This window comes from Oryctolagus cuniculus, chromosome 10 (genome assembly GCF_964237555.1).
Source record: "Oryctolagus cuniculus chromosome 10, mOryCun1.1, whole genome shotgun sequence".
NCBI classification, from domain to species: Eukaryota; Metazoa; Chordata; class Mammalia; order Lagomorpha; family Leporidae; genus Oryctolagus; species Oryctolagus cuniculus.
Window position 1 is genome coordinate 22,049,147 of NC_091441.1, and position 20,469 is coordinate 22,069,615.

At 40.7% G+C, this 20,469-nt stretch overlaps 1 long non-coding RNA gene across 1 annotated transcript; it reads left to right on the plus strand.

Annotated features, from left to right (window-relative positions):
- The first annotated feature begins 1,081 nt into the window (after nucleotides 1-1,081).
- Nucleotides 1,082-14,910, plus strand: LOC138844019 (uncharacterized). The gene is made up of 2 exons (XR_011379317.1): nucleotides 1,082-1,212; nucleotides 14,628-14,910. It is a non-coding gene; the product is annotated as an uncharacterized lncRNA (long non-coding RNA).
- Nucleotides 14,911-20,469: the final 5,559 nt, after the last annotated feature.

The following is a 20,469-nucleotide window of genomic DNA, read 5'->3' on the forward strand; positions in this document are numbered from 1 at the left end:
TGAAAATTCAATTTAAGATAACAAATTTAAGAATTATTTACGGACTATCATGGAGAAATGAATGCCGGTTTTGAGTTTGTTTTTTGATGGAAACATGACTTCTTAACGGATGTCTGCTTTGATAGGTTTCCCAATCATTTCTGTTAGAGAAGAGATTGGTAGAACTGAGGCCTTGTCCTTCTGGGCCAACTTTCCCTGCTTAACTCTTTTATACGTCTGACCACGCCACGTGCCTATCCCAGGAGACTCGATTTGTAATCTGGAACTTCCAGTATCATAACTGGAATTAGCTCTGCCCAAGCCAGCATAATGGCTTCACACAGATAGCAGCAGAAGACTCAAGAATTGGATAAATTCGACTTCCAAAACAGCTAAGTGCAATGGTAATTTTAGACACTACGCTACACTGACACAGCTAACTAGACAAAAATGTCCTCAAAGAGTCCTTTATTTTATTTAAAGCATCCGTTTAATTCAACCTTTAATAATTTTGCAAAGAAGGGTATGTGTGTATTTTAATATAGCCTGACCCAAATTTGTATGTTTTTAGCTTTTAGTATTTAACATTTTGTAACAAATAAACTTTTCTTAAAACAAAAACAAACAAACAAACAAAAAGAATAGTGATTGTCAGAGCCTGAGAATGGTGTGGAAGAATGAAGGATGATGAGAGGGTGGCTAATGGGTACAGGAGTGCAGCTAGATAAAAGAATTAATTTCTAATGTTCTATCACACAATAGGATAACTGGTTGACAAAAACTAATTGCATGTTTCAAAATTGCTAGTAGAAAGGATTTTGAATATATCCAAGGTAAAGAAATGATCAATGTTTGGGGTGATGTATGTTCCAACTGCTCTGACATAATCATTACACGTTGCATACATGTACTGACATATCACACTATACCCCATAAATATGGACAATTACTATGTGCCAATTAAATCGTTTGTGTGTGTGTATATGAAAAAGCCTGTAAGTGTATCCCAGTTCTAACTGTTAGATGTCATCCTGTCTGAATGCACAGGAAAGGCTGGTGAGAACAGCAGCCCTTCCACACCCCTGGATACTCATTGTGATTGTTGAACGGCTGCTCCTGGAGCAGCAGAAGGAGGAGTCTTCCTGGGCAGGGACTATCACTTCCACTTCTGTGAGCTCTGGTCCTGAGAACCTAGCGACGACTGGAAAGGACAGCACAGCAATGAGAACAGATGTGAGTTCCATCCCAGAACATTAAAGCCCTGCATTTTGGAGTACACTGCTTTGCAATAATCTAGTTTTCTCAGTATGTCAAGAGCATGTTTTCTTGCTTTTCTGGGCATTCTATCATGACAACTTTCTATGTGGCCCAAATAAAATTCTAAATAGAATGCTTTAGTTGCAAATGCAGCAAAGCAAGAGATGATACATCTCTGGGTGCTCAACTTTGCCTGTCAACACAAGAGGCAAAATTTACCAGGATTTCAGAGAGCAAAGATTAATTGAATGAATCACCTTATTTCCCCTAAAGATTTGACCCCATGTGTGATTTGTGCCTACTAAGCTGATATAGTGATGAACAATCCCCTTTATTATTGTAGCTAAAAATGGAAGCTGTGTAAAGAACTTATATAACCTAAAGTGACACATGGCAGCTGAGGGTCACTTCTTCCATGAGCCCCTGGGGCCCAAGTTAGCTCAGCATCTAATAAAAAGAGTTATAAACTTGGGATCATTTATTCTGTCTGCATTATGCCACTGTCTAAGTTAGATCTTTTAGCTTTAGGACCCTAAGAAAAAAACATTCAACGTGAAGACAGGTTATACTAATATAAACATTTTAACACAGATGCCAAGTGTCATCATTATTGTTAAAAATGGCCGGCACCACGGCTCAATAGGCTGATCCTCCACCTGCGGCGCTGGCACACCGGGTTCTAGTCCTGGTCGGGGCGCCGGATTCTGTCCCGGTTGCTCCTCTTCCAGTCCAGCTCTCTGCTGTGGCCCGGGAATGCAGTGGAGGATGGCACAGGTGCTTGGGCCCTGCATCCACATGGGAGACCAGGAGAAGCACCTGGCTCCTGTCTTCGGATCAGTGCGGTGCACTGGCCACAGCACGCCGACCACGGCGGCCATTGAGGGGTGAACCAACAGAAAAAAGAAGACTTTTCTCTTTGTCTCTCTCTCTCTCACTGTCCACGCTGCCTGTCAAAAATAAAAAAATAAAAAATAAAAATAAAAATAACAACAGTAATTAATTTGCAAGATGTATATTCCCCTGAAAATCCCCATTATATATGTTAAATAATATTACTCAAAGTTGTAAAGTGTTCTAAGTTTTCTGAGACCAGCAAGTTGTAAAAAGCTAAGTGAGGAGAACTTACTTAGGCATTATAAAAGTTATAAGCTTGCATGTAAGTTATTGGGTAAACATATATATTTGAATGTATATGAATCTCATTTTAGTTACACCTTTGCTCATTTAAAAGCTATGTTGCCTTTTGGCTTTGAAATCTCTTACTGTGTTGTTTCACTTGTATGTATTCCTATGACATTTTAGAAAAGATATTCTTAAAACTTACATCTAGTCATACAGTTTATTTTGAATTACTTCGAACTTGCAGTTGATTGAGTTTAATGATTTTCAAATAACCACTTGTTAAATTAAAACTTTAAATTTTATAAACAGATTTGTATATTTAAGACAAAGGTTATATATTGATCTATACTCATATTTTGCTTGTTCAGCACAGGGTTTCTATGATTATTTGAAGTTAATTGGTTGTTAACTTTTAAAAATCAGAGGAATTTCATTTTAACAATTTTAATTTTTTACTGTCTTAAAAAAATTTAAACATTTGACAATGCTGGACCTGCATGTCTGTGACAGGCAGGAGTTGAGTGCCTGCTTTTTGTGGAACATGGATCCTCAATTCATTATATTCTGGCCCATCCTGTTCACTGACATCTATCACCTGCCTGGATCCTGCAGCTGCAGACCCAGCTTACATGCTTGAATGTCTTCATAGAATCAAGGGTCCTGCAAGAAGAGGTTTTGTCACACCTTGGAGGTGTGAATGCATGTGCTTTGTATGAAGACAGCCAGCCACTGATCAGGCTCTTCTCTAGTTCCCTCTTGTTCTCTCTCACTGTCTGTCTTGCTCTGTGTCTCTCATTATTGCATGTTTACTTGTACTTGGTAGAGACCTTCATAATATCATATCACATGAATTAATAAAATATTGGAGAGGCCAGTGCTGTGGCATAGTGGGTAAATCCACCACCTATGGTGCCAGCATCCCATACGGGTGCTGGTTTGAGTCCTGGCTGCTCCACTTTTGATCCAGCTCTGTGCTATGGCCTGGGAAAGTAGTGGAAGATAGCCCAAGTCCTTGGGCCCCTGCACTTGCGTGGAAAATCTGGAAGAAGCTCCTGGCTTCAGATTGGCCCAGCTCTGGCCATTGCAGCCATTTGGGGAATGAACCAATGGATGAAAGACCTAACCCCCCCACAAGCCCCCCACGCCACATCTCTGTAACTCTGCCTTACAAATAAATAAATATATCTTAAAAAATAAATAAAATAAAATATTGGAAACGCTTTGTGGTAAGAAAATGTATTCATGTCAGAACTATTAACTAAACGTTCACTTTAGACCAAGGCACTGGTCAAGGTACTGGAGATACATCAGTGCATCAAACAAACCCAGGGCTTACCATCATACAGCTTCCATTCCAGAGTCACTCAGTGTTTACCATGTTGACTTTGCTTACCCCAGTGCACTCAAGACAATCCCAGGGTCCTCTGCTCTTTCAAATCAGGACCATCTCACCAAGTTATTGAAGGTTAAAATTGTACCTGCAAGATGGTAAAGGTATCTCATCTTCTTAACTTCGTAATCGACAGCAGCTTCTTGAAACCATGGTGTAAAAGAATCCACAAGGCCGGCGCCGCGGCTCACTAGGCTAATCCTCCGCCTAGCGGCGCCGGCACACCGGGTTCTAGTCCCGGTCGGGGCGCCGGATTCTGTCCCGGTTGCCCCTCTTCCAGGCCAGCCCTCTGCTGTGGCCAGGGAGTGCAGTGGAGGATGGCCCAGGTGCTTGGGCCCTGTACCCCATGGGAGACCAGGAAAAGCACCTGGCTCCTGCCATCGGATCAGCGCGGTGCGCCGGCCGCAGCGTGCCGGCCGCGGCGGCCATTGGAGGGTGAACCAACGGCAAAGGAAGACCTTTCTCTCTGTCTCTCTCTCTCACTGTCCACTCTGCCTGTCAAAAAAAAAAGAATCCACAGCACCTGGCTGGCCTCGCTGTGGAGCTGGCCAGAGTGGTGGCACTGCTAGCAAAGAAGGGAACATGGGGTTCGAGAATTGTTGACTCTCAGGCCTGCTTCCTCATTTATAGATGGAAGCAGTGAAGGTCACCAGGGCTGAGTGACTTGTTCAAGGTCATAGTTTTAGAGCAAATGGGAAATCCTAATGCCTTTCAAGTCTATTTCCTCTACGATTGCCTGTGTTTCTGTGTTCACTGAACCCAGCCCATGAAACTAGATGTAGAGGACAGGTGTAGCCCAAGAATGTTGGAGTTGTGAGCTACTTACCCATGTGAAATGACTTCTTTTATCACCTCCAATTAAAGGAAATAGAGATAAAATCCTGAAAGGATTAATTAATTCTTTAAGCCACACCAAGTGTATAATTAATAACATTTAAAATTAAATCAATAGTACACCGATCACAACTGGAAAGCAATCATTTATACTTTTTACAATAGAGCTGGAGGGTTTCTTGTGTCTCAAACAGTCAACTAAGTAAAACACAGAAAAGCTTGCTATCTTCTAAGAAGAATAAGATAAAAATCAAATGAAAAATAAAATGCGAGTGGCCAGTGCTGTGGCATAGTAGGCTAAGCCTCTGCCTGCAGCACCAACTCCTATTTGGGCACCAGTTGGAGTCCTGGCTGCTCCACTTCCAATCCAGCTCACTGATAATGTGCCTGTGAAAGCAATGGAAGATGGCTCAAGTGCTTGGGCCCCTGCACCTGCATAGGAGACCTGGAAGAATCTTCTGGTTCCTAGCTTTGGATCAGACCAACTCCAGCCATTGTAGCCATTTAGGGAGTGAACTGGTGGATAGAAGACCTCTCTCTGTCTCTCCCTCTCTAACTCTACCTTTCAAATAAATAAAGTGTGAGCTAGTGACATGAATCAAAGAAAATAAAACCAGTTGGGCATCTCTGAAGAGATTTCTCTTAAACTGAGACCTGAATGATCTAAATAAATATCTGTGAGAGGAACTTTCCCTGTGGGAAGAATAGCTGGTCCCAAGCACAAGGATGAGAAGCATTTTTTTTTTTTGAACAGGGAGAGCAGAGTTAGAGAGAGAGAGAGAGAGAGAGAGAGAGAGAGAGAGAGAGAGAGAGAAAGGTCTTCCTTTTCCGTTGGTTCACCCTCCAAACAGCCGCTATAGCCGGCGCTCTGCACCGATGCAAAGCCAGGAGCCAGGTGCTTCCTCCTGGTCTCCCATGCGGGTGCAGGGCCCAAGCACTTGGGCCATCCTCCACTGCACTCCCGGGCCACAGCAGAGAGCTGGACAGGAAGAGGAGCGACTGGGACAGAATCTGACGCCCTAACCAGGACTTAAACCGGGGTGCCAGTGCTGCAGGCGGAGGATTAGCCACGTGAGCGGCCGTGCTGGCCCGGATGAGAAGCATTTTTGAGTAGACAAGAAGGAGAATGCTTAGTTGGTTTGGCACCAGGTGAGAGTGCAGCTGGCAGTTGTTCAAGCTAGTGTCTTACAAACTGAGCAAGGGCTATGCCATGTGGATTCTTATTCTTAGTTCCTTCTTGCCTTATCCTTACATAACAGAAAGTTGGAAAGGAAAAAGGGATGAATTCGCCCCTTTAAATCCTTTGATCAGGCAATTAATGCCATCCATGAGGGCTCATCTAATCACATCTGAAAGGCCCTTAATCTTAATACTGTTGTTTTTGGGACTCAGTTTCACCATCAATTTTGTAGGAGCCATATAGGTAAATATCTGCAGATAGGAGAAAGTGTTAAATGCTATGAGAGATCCCATAAATGTTCCACAGATCATACTTGCTGAAGATGAGGATTTGAGAGGGCTTTCTAAAAGTGGCATCTAACGGAGGCTTGGGATGCTGGAGAGGAGTGGACATCAGAGATGGGCCCTGGGCCACGGAAGCCCAAGTGAAGCCAGGAATGTGCGAAGTATATTGTGGAGATGCTAGGCCCTTGTGCCGCTGTACTTTCTGTGCTTGTTATGGGATCTCGTTTCCTTCCGTAGAAAAGTCTTTCAAAAAGTAGAAGTTTAATAAAGAAAATAAAAACTTAAAATGCAAAATGTATTCATACTTATCAAGCAAAGAACAGTACATCTGAAGCTTTCCAAAATCAATGATCTGACAGCCCAGATTGGAACATCTCTGCATTGCACAGCACCCAGAATGCTCAGCTGAGATGAGTAACACTTCCTGTCTGGAAGGAGGAATAAGCAATTTCTTTTATGGCATCAGGCCTCTCCAACAGGTACCCAAATGCCTGAGCAGGTTCAGTGGGGAAGTCTTTCTCTGAAGAGCTGCACAAAAGCTCAAAAATCCCACAGTGAAACACATGTGCAACAGTGGAAAATTTGCAAGGCAGTATTAAGTATATTCCAAGGCATTAGAACCAGCCTATCCAACTGTCCTTTTTCTTGTTTCCTGTGGCAGTATTTCATGTGTGCGCCTTGTTTACCTTGCTAGATTAAACCATCACTGAGCACACATGCTTCCTCCATCACTCAGTATCTTGCAAGTGCGCTGCTAGACAGCATCAGTCTTTGTCAATGTCCATTTAGGGACAACTTTTTAAAAAACTATGAGCTGCTTCATTTTTGTGGTGTTCTGTGTTTGCTTTTGTTTCATCCTAGTATAATAGGTACCCTGCAGGAGTGAGTATACAGTGAGTAGTAACTGTCTTGATGCAAGGTTAAAATAAGGTTTAGCTTATATCTAGGCTACTCCAGATAAAACCAAGAAATCTTCCTAATTTTTGTGAACTCCCTTTGAAAACAAAATTTCTACCAAAAAGTTTGTTAAATTTAGTCAAATATATGGCCCTGTATTTCAAGTTGGCAAATATTGTACACAAACAAAATAGCCAACTTAAGGTGAGGAGAGCAAATGAATAAATCCTCAGTCTTCTGAAACCACCCAGAAAATTGACTGGAAAGGCTTCAACACTTGGATCAGGGGTTTGGTCTAGAAGTGACATTATCCACATTGGCTCTGGGGAGAATATGGTTCTTTTGCAAGGATGGGAGCTTTGTATTCTGTGGCACACAAGCATACAAACTCCAGGCTTTAAAGTGTGAAGAGAGTTAGGCTTGATTAGGAGGTAGGGGGTGCATGTGCCCAAAGTACTGGGGCATCCATCCAGTGATTCTCGAGGGAAACCTTGGCTTACTCCCTATGCTTCCCAGAAGCTACACGCAGCGTTTCTCAAAGAATCTGCTGCTGAGAGCCCATCTTGGGAGCCTTGGCATTCAAGGAGCTCCATTTCAGTCCACATTATCTCGCATGAAAGAAAAGTCCAGCCATGGATGCAGTAGACTCTTTTCCCCTTCTGAATTTTGGGAAATTTTCTCAACGTATTACAAAGGAAGTTTGCATAGGATATTTTCCCCCAGGAAAAATTCCACTCAAAATAATCTTCCTCATAGAAGTGGGCACTGGTTGGGCACCATACATTCAATAGAACTGGCAAGCAGAGAGGGTCTTAAGACTGCTTGTGTGCTCAGAGCCTGCCAGCTCTGTGACTCATGACATTGGCAGAGATGGAGTGGGCAGTGAAGCCCTTTCTCAACCAAATGTCTCCTGCCTGCATAATCTCATTCTCTACCCACTTCTGGAAGACGGTGGTCTCTGGAAGCACACAGAGTCCCTTCCCCACTTAATTACCTTTGTTCACTCATCGATGTTTATGTTTGTTAATGCATAAGATGCATTTTAAATGGCAAATGCAAAGTGTGAGCTCAAGTGTTGCTGTCATTTTTTTTTGTGAGAGAACCTTACTCTAACACACTATTATAGTTCACTATTTCACACTTGCAAATTTATTTATTGAGTCTTTATTTTTCTCTTGCTCAGATTTAGGAAATAAGCAAAAGTAAGATCTGAATTCTGGAATACTACCCTTAAATCCAACCACTTTTTGATGCAAATTTTCTGATCCTAGAAAAGCAGCCCCTGGACAATCCTTGTCCATTCTTATCCACCTGCTTTTGCTCACACTGTTATCCTTGCCTAGAATTCCCTTCCTTCTCTCTGCTTATCGATTCTCTACCCATCCTTAGAAGCTCACCTGAATATATGGCCCCAGCTGTCCTGGGTCCTTTACTGTGTGGGATCATTATCAAATTTTGAAGTGCAGGACATCAAAGTACAAAACTGAAAATTGGAATAAGCAGTTATATAATGGTTTTGAGAATTATATCCATGGATATGAGGCCAGAGCCCAGGTTGTTCAACTAATCAGAAGACAATTGTGCTGGCGCTGTGGCTCAATAGGCTAATCCTCCACCTGCGGCGCGGGCACCCCGGATTCTAGTCCCGGTCAGGGCGCCAGATTCTGTCCCAGTCGCTCCTCTTCCTGTCCAGCTCTCTGCTGTGGCCCGGGAGTGCAGTGGAGGATGGCCCAAGTGCTTGGGCCCTGCACCCGCATGGGAGAACAGGAGAAATACCTGGCTCCTGGCTTCAGATCAGCGCGATGCGCCAGCCGCAACAGCCATTGGGGGGTGAACCAACGGAAAAAGGAAGACCTTTCTCTCTGTCTCTGTCTCTCACTGTCCACTCTGCCTATCAAAAAGAAGAAGAAGAAGAAGAAGAAGAAGAAGAAGAAGAAGAAGAAGAAGAAGACGACTACAATTGTGAGATTCAGAGTCTACCTATTTGCATGAAGAATAATGTTTAGGGTGAAAGCAGTGTATTTTGACATAGAATCCTAGAGCTAGGCAGTGCATTAGAAATCAGCTAACACCTTCCATCCTTTACAGAAGTCCTGCAGCCAGAGAAGTCAGGAGGAACTCCAGAGGTCACAAAATATTAAGAGGCAGAGCAAGAACCAGGGCTCAGTTAGTACAAGTTTTCAGAAATTTCCATCTGTGTTTAATTCAGCTATACAAATATAAGGCAGGGTGATCCAGAATTTCAGCTCAATAAACTTCAGGAATCAGCACTTTGAACAAATATTCCAAACGTATATCATGCACAATCAATTTAGAAGATGGATGTTGAAGGTTTTCTGGTGAACTCTGCTATTGTGTTACAGGGGCTAGACAATCTATTTCAAACTTTGTATGTGTGTAGATTCAAACTGGTCACTGTGTGAGTCTCCAACACGACCTCAATCACCCTTATGGAACATACCTGCAAGAATGACCATCAGAATCTGAAACGTTATTGTCATGTTCTTTCTCTTATTTTTACTTCATTCTTCCCTCACCATGTTTCTTTTCTTCCTCATCTTCTTCTGGTCCATTGTGAGTTGATTTTGTTATTTTGAAATTTATCCACACCGTTCAAATCTTTATTCAGGCTTGGATGTGATGGTTTAGAATCCTGAGATACAGCAAAGCACTAAGAATGCAGGCAACATCCTCCCTATGGTGTGGCAGCATTGGAGGATTGGACCTCTTTTTACCTCCCAGCCAAATAAGCATCTGTGCTTCCCCTATTCTTTCTCTTCAGCCATGCTGGTCATTCTGTTCCTAGAACTGACCTCATTATCTTCCACCTTGGAGACTTCATTTCCTCACTTCTTTCTTGTAATTACGTGCCTGCTCAGCGTTTTCCTCTCAGTCCTGACGTCCTCACATCACACTGGACTCTTCATTTTTCTTCTTTTTTAAAGACTTATTTACTTGAAAGGAAGAGAGATACACAGCAGACCCATAGAATGGCAGATGTCCTAAACAGCACTCTGGCCTCAGAATCAGCCCTTAAGGCATGCGGATCCGGCTGAAAAGCCCATGAGACTATTTCAGGCATGGAAAGCCAAGAAAAAAAAAAAACTAAATGAAAGATTTCCGCGAGTGAGATCCCAGTGGAAAGAATGGGTCATCAAAGAAGGAGGTACCTTTCTCTGAAGGGAGGAGAGAACTTCCACTTTGACCATGGCCTTGTGTAAATATGATCAGAGTCGGTGAACTCAAAAGTCTTCCATAGCCTTGGCAGCTCCTGACAAGAGCCTAGGGTGATTACTGATGCCATAAACAAGAGTGTCAATTTGTTAAGTCAACAACAGGAGTCACTGTGCACTTACTCCTCATGTAGGATCTCTGTCCTTAATGTGCTATACATTGTGATTTAATGCTATAACTAGTACTGAAACAGTATTTTACACTTTGTGTTTCTATGTGGGTGCAAACTGTTGAAAGCTTTACTTAATATATGCTAAACTGATCTTCTGTATATAAAGAGAATCGAAAATGAATCTTGATGTGAATGGAAGGGGAGAGGGAGTGGGAAAGGGGAGGGTTGCGGTGGGAGGGACGTTATGGGGGGAAGCCATTGTAATCCATAAGCTGTACTTTGGAAATTTTTATTCATTAAATAAAAGTTAAAAAAAAAAAAAGTAAGGAAGAGAGAGTGAGAGAGAGAGCAAGCAAACTTCCATACAGTGGTTCACATCCCAAATGGCCACAATGGGCATTCTGAGCCAATCTGAAACCAAGAGTCAGGAGATTCTTCCGGGTCTCCCATGTGGGTTCAGGAACCCACACACTTGGGCCATTCTTCACTGTTTTCCCAGGCACATTAGCAGGGAGCTGAATGGAAAGTGGAGCAGCTGGGACTTGAACTAGTGCCCATATGGGATGCCAGCACTGCAGGCGATGGCTTTATTTGCTAAACCACAGTGCCAGCCCCACACCAGAGTGTTCTGTGTTAGTCTCCTAGTTCCCTGAACTTTTTTCATGACATTTATCACTGTCTGCCTTTGTTTATCCATGTAATATTTTGATTAAACTCTCTTCACTACTTGACTATGAGATTTATGATGTGGGTCTGTATTTGCATTAGTTTAGCATTGCTTCCCCGGGGCCTCATGCTGTGTGTGGAAAGTGGTATTGGCTCGATAAATAAATGCAGCCACACTGATTCAACTGAATCTTTCAGTAGAGCAAAGAGAAATACATCTATGGAAACACTAAGTGGTGCTTCCATTTGGACACAATAAGATCCAAAACAGTGCAAATAGTAAAGGAAGAAGGGCTACATACCACACTCTATAAAATGCACATACATCTAGAGAGATATCCTGATGAACAAACACACACAGTTCTAAAAACTGACAAAGTAAGGAATATCATATGTGAACATAGATGCAAAATTTCTTTTACTCCAACTAGATTAGATAGATTTACAGACATACAAAAACATGAAATATTATTTAATGAACCTATCAAAATTGATATAATACCTATCACAAGTGATAACAGTTTACTGTATTTGCTTTATATCTTGTGTGTGTGTTGTTAAAAACCAGATTCATTGCAAAGAGATAGTTCAGCAAATATTTCCCAAGTAAAAGATGTTTGTCTACATAACTACAAGATCATTATGACCTAAGAATAAAAGCAATAATTACCTAAAGTGTTCTAATAGCCAATATAAATTAAAAATTCCCCAGCTCCCAACACATGTTCTGTAATCCTTCAAATATAGCTAGAATCTGAAATCTACATATTGCTTGTGTTTTTTTTTTTTTGTCTCTTTAGTATCTTTTAATCTGTAACAGCCCCCTTTTAAAGTTCATTTTACTGAATTTTCGAAGGGACTAGATCATGGTCTTGGACTTTTCCCATCCTGGGTTATCATGATTGTTTCCTGTTGGAGCTATTTATATCATTTTTATATTTTCTACAAACTGCAGGCTAGACATAAATGCTTGATTGGATCTAGTTAATATTGTTAGCAAGAAGACCACAAAAATGTTCCTAGATACTGCTTAGTATATCCCAGAACTTCATTCAGAGGGTTCCACTATTACTGGTGGTAAACTGAGACAGCTAGATCCTTCTGTTGTAAATTATTATTTCTTTGCAGTTAGCAAGTTATCTTTGGAATGACACCTGGCAGCTTGTGAATAGCCTTTCTTCCTCACCCTTTGTCCACTGGTTTGGGTCTCCATTAATAATCCTTGTCTTACTGCTTTCATGAAGCAGGGAGTAGGGTAGGGGGTGTGAGGTGGTATAGATTGCAAAGTGAAGGATTTTAAACTTTTCTATCATTTTTCCTAAGTTAATTATCTGGTATTCATTTGTGAAGAGGAGCTTTCCTTCATCGAATGTGGATAAATTAAAGTGTCTCCTTTAGAGATTAAACACGGTTAATTCTTTGTGAGAAATATTTCAAGTGGTTGAATCAGTACACCTTTAACATAGCATTTTGAATTGCTGTTTTAAGGAGCTGGTTCACTGATGATCTGCAGTAATGCATATGCCCAAGCCAATTATGGTGCTTTGGTCAATGATCCGTAAATTTCAAATTCTAATTAAGTCTTGACACCTTAGGTTAGAGTGATGCAAAAGGTCATTAAAGATTACTGAGTCTATGATACCTGTTTTAAAAATACTCTAATTATGTATTTAGTCAATTACTATTGTAGATAACCAAGTAAATTCTGTGCATTTTAAGAAGCCTCTCAACTCAATATTCACATAAACAGCCTGGAATGGGCAGAATATCAAGTAATTAATATACATTTTTAAATGCCAAAAAGGCTGTGTTCAGAAAGTTAATTATGTATTATGGGATATGGATGGGTGGGCAACTGATATGTATTCTTAAAAGTTCATCGTTTCGTATCTTCTCAGAGGCATAATATGGTTTGTAACAAACCACAATGGTAGCCCCATGTCACATCTCCTTTTGTGTGTAGTGCAGTGGGTCTCTCTTTTCATCCTAACTATCATCTGATGAATTTGTCTTTTGGGCTTCCCTTCCTTCAAAGAGCTGAGGGAAATAAGTATACAACAGCCAACTGCATGCTAAAGAAATGTTATAATTTTACCTCCCTGAATTTAACCAAGAAACAATAGAAACCCAGCATCAATGCTGGCAGTCTCCTTATTTGAGATGTTGAAATTTGGAAGTGAGGTCCATTCATGGAAATGAAAATGAGTCTGTCAGTTCTGGTGGGAATCCCCAGCACAGATTTTTTCACTTTTTAGGTGCCCATAATTTATTGAAAATGGACTTCTTGGGAATTTATTATTTATCTAGTTTCAGATATCTTTATTGTCCTTCCTCTAGAGGCATAATATGTTTTATAAAGTTTAAAATAGAAAGTCTGTGGGTACTTAGGGATGTTTTTAAAAAAATGGATTGATGTATCACCTGCTAAGATCCCTAACTGAAGAGAAAACACATCATTTCTTAAGTTGATGATATGCTCTCTGGTGGGTTGATATGTTGATCATAAAATTGTGTACTTACTGAGAGATAATGTTATCCATCAGAAGAAATTTGAACTTTAGGACATTAATAAAAATAATCCTTTATAGCAGAGTTGGTTGACTTTAGGAACACAATTGAAGCAAAAAAAAAAAAAAACCAGTTGCCTTTAGCAATAGTTCTTGCCATATAACTTTTATGCATAATGCCTCAATCGAAATCAATTTAACAGGCATTTATTGAACTGTATTGGTCACGAGAGACTAGGGATTACTGCAGAAACAAACAACTCCAAAATCACAGTAGCTTAATCCAGTAAAAGTTTATGTCTTGCTTACAATTGTCTTGCCACAATTCCAAGCTGGGTCTGGGTGATGATCCAGGGCAACTGTTCTTAACACAATGAGCCAATAGTCTTGGCTGCTTGCATCCAGAGGCTCTGCCATCTCCACAGTCTCTACACCAGGGGAATAGAATGATCAGGGAATTACACTCGACTATTTAGTGCCCAGCAAAGAAGGGAGACACATCATTTCCATGTGCGTTTCATTTATAATAATACATCAGATGGCCGATTCTAAATGCAAGGGGCCCAGAAAACACAGTTGTTGGGAAGGAAGAATCAGAAAGGTACTTCTGATGAACACAAAATATTGTCTATCACATGTATACTTTGTGTTTGGCATCATGCTGTGTGTATTGGGTAATGAAATTTAATGACCCTGAAAGTTTTACCTGAAAGTTCATATTATAAAGGAGAAATAAATGGATAAACTAGAGTGTGGTAAGTCCCTTCATGCAAATATATTTATTGTAAATGTTTGATTTCAGATTCAAAAGTTACCTTTGATAAAGATCGAGGGAGACTTGTAGCAAGGGAATTTTAAAGCACAAATAGGAGTTACCAGTGGTATATGATGGGAGACCATGACAGACAGAATGAGGAATGTGTGGAGCTGAGAGAATATATAGCATTTTGCTGGGATAAAATAACCAAGAGGAGCAATGGCCAAGGGAGCTTTGAAATGAGGTAGGAGTCAAATTTTAATGAATGAAATTGTCATAAAGAATAGCATTTCATGGAAAAAAAGAGTGTGTTCTGGGTTTCGTTCTCAGGAATTTTTCTCTAATATTTCTTTATTCCTTCTCATGACCTGTGGAGTTGGTAACATCACCACCAAACTCATTTTACAGGTGAAGACACTGAAGTACGGAGAGACGAAGAAGCTTGTTCAGGATGACACAGCTAGAAACTGGAAGAGCAGGGCACTGAATGGAAGCATTCTACTCCCAGAATCTACTCTCTTCACTTTTCCACTCCATTCCCTCCTGGTTGAAACCTGTAGTCCAGTGGGTGGTTTGAAGAAAAGAAAAGTCATAGGATCACCACAGAAGTATCCCCAATTCTGCAAGTGTGGATGACATAGGCATATACAAGTTTACATTAAAATAGTATCTGTCATATCTCTGCCAGTTATTAGCTATGACTCTGATATTTCTTTTCTTCTTTCGTTGGAAAATGAGAATGAATGACATCAATTCCCTATGTATGTGTATGTGTATGTAAGTTAAAGGGTGTGTGTGTGTGTGTGTGTGAGGGAGAGAGAGAGAGAGAATGTAAACAGAAGTTCTGCTAATTCACAAAGTCCTATAACTTGCAGTAGTTTCAATTTCATTCAGAATACTTTTATAGATTTCTCGGGCTTTTCAGTTGTAGCTTTCAGTACATTTCTATCTCTCCCTATTCTCTCCTCCTATTCCCCAAAGCAAATTCCTTAAACTACTGGGAGAGTCCAGTCAAGTCTGCTCTCTGAGAACAGAACATAGGCTGTCACCTTGCATACCCAAGTCCTTAGGAATACTGATGTTACGAGTGCTAATCTATGCTTCATAAAAAGGGAAATTTTTAAACAGGACTATTTTTCTACCATAAATCAAAGAAATGCTCATCTGTGGTGTTCAGATACTTGACCTTCTCTGACAGAAAAATGTTTTCAGAGATGAATTTACATCAGAAAGTTTTTTCCTGTAACAGTGGCTGTTACAGAGGTGGTTATAACTTTTATAAGCTCGGTATTTGAGCTTCGGACACAGGCAGACAGAAGGAGTGCTCATGTCCTGCAGGGACCATGTTTACAAGCACTACCGATATCCCCCGAACTAGAGTTCTCCTCTGCCAAGCACTGTGGCTCTAACAGGCACCTCCTCTGTTTCATTTGGGATTTATATGGGATTATAGATAGAGAATCTGGATGCCAATGAGGTGACTTGACTGCTCTGGGATCTGATTTTTTTTCTCAAGTATTCAAGCCTAGTTCATCCTAAGCCTCAAAATACAGGACAGAAAGTTGGCATAGATGCTGTCATTGTGTGAGGGTGGATATCCAGCAGAAGGCAGCGAAGATGTTCTTCCCAGAGAATGCTCCACCCTGATGGCAGACTGTTTGGACTCAAACACTATAGAAGGGAAATTCCACTGGAAAGTGGCCAGTGGTGCTATTGTGTATGCTCCTCAAATAAGAAAACAGATGAAAATACAATCCTTTGTTCTACCTTTTTGTAGGTCAAAAATAAAAACAAAGTCAACAATAGTGGAACAAACCTCAGATGTATTTGTTGAAATCATCAAAAGATTAGCTACCTTCTTAGGATTTCCCTATTTCCTCAATGACTGATTCATTCTTCTTTTTGGGGTATAAATTACTGCATGCTATTCCATAGGGATGTATTCAACTTGAAGGGACCTTTAGGATACTGTCAGTGGGGATGAGTTTGAGTGCAACTCAATATTAACCTTAAAACTCTGAGATAGAAGCTTAAATTTGGAGACTATGTTCCACACATCTGTGAATTGTATTTGATATGGATTGGAAATACAACCCCACATCTAAACTGGACAATAATGGGGTAACGTGATTCTCTCCCTATAATAGGGATGTCTTTGAACAGTTACTCTGGTCACACCATTTTTATCATAAGCCACAGTAATTGAAATACTGAGCTAGACAGGTACTAGGAAATTCATGTTTAGAAATAGGTTCACTTTCTGCTTGGCTTGAGTTGGATCTTGAAGCAAAAATCTCTGTGAAAGCAGAGATTGTAAGGAAAGTGTGCTTAGGACAATTAGGACAGCATGAGTAAGCAAGGGAAATGGAAATGTCTGGGCTATTGCCACATTGACTCGTGACTTTGTAGGGAATGAGGTATCTGGAAGAGTGACACAGTGTACCTTACTAGATTGTATGTTAGAATCCTCTTGAGAGATTAGCAAGGATATCATTAACTGGGCCCAACTTCCATATTTAAGCACACCTTCATGCTAATGGGCAGCCTGTGTTGGCAATCACCATCACAGGCTAAGGGAAGCAAAAAAGTGTATGAGAGAAGAGCTTATATGTGCAGTGACTCAAGGTAAATCTACAAATTACCACCTCTGCGAGCCATGGCCTCTGAGGGACTAGTTAAGGCTTACAGATATTAGTGTGCAAAGGCTTTTAAACATTATACTCATTTTCTTTTTTACTTGCAGGGAGGTGATTAGGAATGGCTCAGTACTTGCATTTATGTATTGATTTTAAGAAACTTAATGGCCCGCGCTGCGGCTCACTTGGCTAATCCTCCGCCTGTGGCACCAGCACCCCGGGTTCTAGTCCCAGTTGGGGCACCGGATCCTGTCCCAGTTGCTCCTCTTCCAGTCCCTCTCTCTGCTGTAGCCTGAGAAGGCAGTGGAGGATGGCCCAAGTGCTATGGCCCTGCATCCACATGGGAGACCAGGAGGAAGCACCTGGTTCCTGGCTTCACATTGGCGCAGCACGCCAGCCGAAGCAGCCATTTGCAGGGTGAACCAATGGAAAAGGAAGACTTTTCTCTCTGTCTCTCTCTCTCTCTCACTGTCTAACTCTGCCTGTCAAAAAAAAAAAAAAAAAAAAGAAAAAGAAAAAAGAAACTTAAATGCATAGTGTTTGTGGATGCAAATTCTTTCTAGTATGAATGGGTTTGTTTATCAGTAGGGCAGACTCTTGTAGCTACAGGAAGAAAAGATGGTATCCTTGGCTGTAACCTATTAAACTGACTTTCTTTCGCTCCTCTGGTTTGTTTTTAGTACACACCTACACCTCCTTTCTCATTTTCCTTTAAGAATGTGGCACTGTGCCATGTGTCCAATAAAGGTTCAGTAAATGTTAATTAACTTTGATTTCCAAGGAGGGATAGTCTATGGAGAATGGTGATCAGCTTCTTCTCTTTGAAGAAAGCAGAACAAGAAAAATCGCAGCAGAAGAAAATATCTACTGAGCCCAGTGTGTGTGGGGAGGGGTGGCATAGGAGGGGGTGCTGACCTGCTTCCCTTAATTAGAGGATAGGACAGGGTTTGGATATAATTTAGGAGGTTAATGAAGGGTCTCCTGGATGTTAGCATCCTCTTCAACTGTCAGAGGAATAGACTGAAGAGCACCAGAGTTGATTTCTCTGAAAGTATGCTCCATCTCTCACTTTTCTCTCAAGTCCTCCCTGTTGAACTCGTAGTTCAAGCCCCCATTCCTTGAAAATTCATTCTTCATCCCAACTCACTTTTTTCTCCAGATCTCAAATCACTTTATCCCTTTGAGGAAATTCTTATTTTAGAAGATGACATTGCCACCTATTACCACCCAAGCTAAAGCCTGGAAGTCATCCTAGTCTATTCTCTCTTCCCTTTATTTTCATGTCCCCCACTCTCATCTATCCCCACTGCCAGTGCCTGTCTGAAGTCCTCACTCCTACATTGCCCTGGATCTAGGCTTCCCTAACCACCATTCATTCTCTCTCCACTCAACTTCCTGCAACCCATGTATCTCAAACACATGGAGTTAGAGCTTATCTTGAAAGAAAAATGTGCTTTCTTATACCTTCAAAGCCCACCCACTTTGCCCTTTTTGATCTTATAGTGGTCATGATCCTTAGTCAGGAAGACACTCAACCCAGCTAAACTCTCCCCCATGGAAAAACCCCTTTTGATTGCTCCTTCAAATCCAGGGTCCCCTTTTGTCCCCCAACACCTTGCACATTTTGTAACATGCCTAGTTTGGCAATACATTGGAATTTTTCTACTATTTTTTTTCTCTTTTCAATCCAGTTATGAATAAAATTTTAGGTTTCCCTATGGATATATTAATACTTCTAAATTTAATTCAACCATCTCTACCTAGTTATTTTAGCAGCATCTCAGAGACTCCAGATTGATAAAAGAATCATGTATGAAACTAGTGAGCAATTAATTATTGGTCTTAAAGTGAGTGGTAAGGATACAGATTTGAGGACTATGCAGTAATTTGTAATTCTTTACTCACACATCCTGCCAGTTCCATCAGGACTTTGCTTTTTGATTTGTAAAAACTTCTTTCCTCTTAAGATCTTGGCTATTGAAAATTTAAAATAGTGACTTTATGGTTTTGGAATTGAAAAGCTAAAATGGATTCTTTCTTACTATTTATTTGCTGTAAAATTCCAAGACTCTCCAAAGCAATTGGGGTTTTTACTTGAGTTATGATCTGTACATAGAGAAATACACTCAAATAATTCTCTTTCAATGCTTTCTAAGATCCCATTGTCCATAAGATAAAAGAGTCGGCTACAGTATGGATTCCAGGGTATTCATGATGTAACTGACTTCTTTTCCAGTCTCACCTCTTACCGCTTTCTAGACTCTGTTAGCTGCATACTACTTCCTTATAGCATCTCACTCCTTCCTAATATCATGCCTTTGTTAATGCTCATTGTCTGCACAGGTATATTTCTCACTCTTCTCCCATTTATGAACACTTAGTGTCATCCAATGGAGACATCCAATGTAATATTACCTCCCCTGTGAAATTTATGGATTCACTAAGTAAAATTAGCCTCACCCTTCCTTGTCATTTGAAAGCACACTGTTCATCACCAAAGTATACCATTCATCACATTATAAGATAATTAATTGTAGCCTTCTCCCATCCACTATACTGTTAACTCCTTGGGCAGAGATCATGTTTGATCAACACTTGAAGCTATAGTCTACCATTGAGCCTAGAACAGAGTTGATTCTCAGTAAGTTTCTTTCATTGAATATTGAAGAATTCATTATAACAAAACAATTTAGATTATGTTAATTTGGAGTTTATAGCCTAGAATATTGTTGCTATTTGCAAGTCAACAAGTGATACTGTATCCTAAACAAAATTTAATCCCTCTATTTAGTGAAGTAGGTCCCCAGTGAATTTTTTTCTTGTCAATATTTTGTTAACCCAAAGCTGCTATATTCATTTGGTATCCATCAGCTTCATTTCTTTAAAGCTATTCCATCATTTACAAAGTGGTCACTCTTCCCATTAGCATAAATTTGGGACATGTTATGACAGCCCCACCTGAAGACAGGCCATTTTCATATCTGTGAGCAGCCATGAAGATTTCTTTAAAACCCAGTCACTAGAGAAGAGAGGCAGATTTACAACAGCATATTCTGCAGACACGTCCATGGCTCAGCACTGAACTAAGTCATAGTCCCTCAAAGAAACAGATCGCCGATGTGTCTGTTTTGGTGCCCAGCCCATTGTAGAGAACTCAAGCCAATGCCAGCTGAGAGGACTTCGAAATTATCACTTGGGATTTGGATCTGCAGTGGAAAATCCTCCATCATGAACATGTCAGTATTTGGACCAACCATTGTGTTCTTTTGGTCATGATTCTTGTGAAATATTGTCCCTGAAATGGATGTTTATTTTCATCTAACAGCTCCTTTGAGGAATAGATAATGAAAGAATATAGGGGGGAAGTACTTTTAATTCATAACTTATAGTGATTATCCTACTTCCTGAAGTCACAAGCTAGCAAAGGCAAAGACATCAGTGTGGCCAAATATGTTTGCCATTCATCATCATGCCAACAAGGGGAGGACACACTCCTCCCCCATGTTGGGTATTCTGTGCCAATCCTGATATGCTTTTCATAGTCAGAGAATGCCAAGTTATAAGGGCAAATCAAATTATTCAAGCAGTAGTCTTTCTAAACTTTAAACATCCTA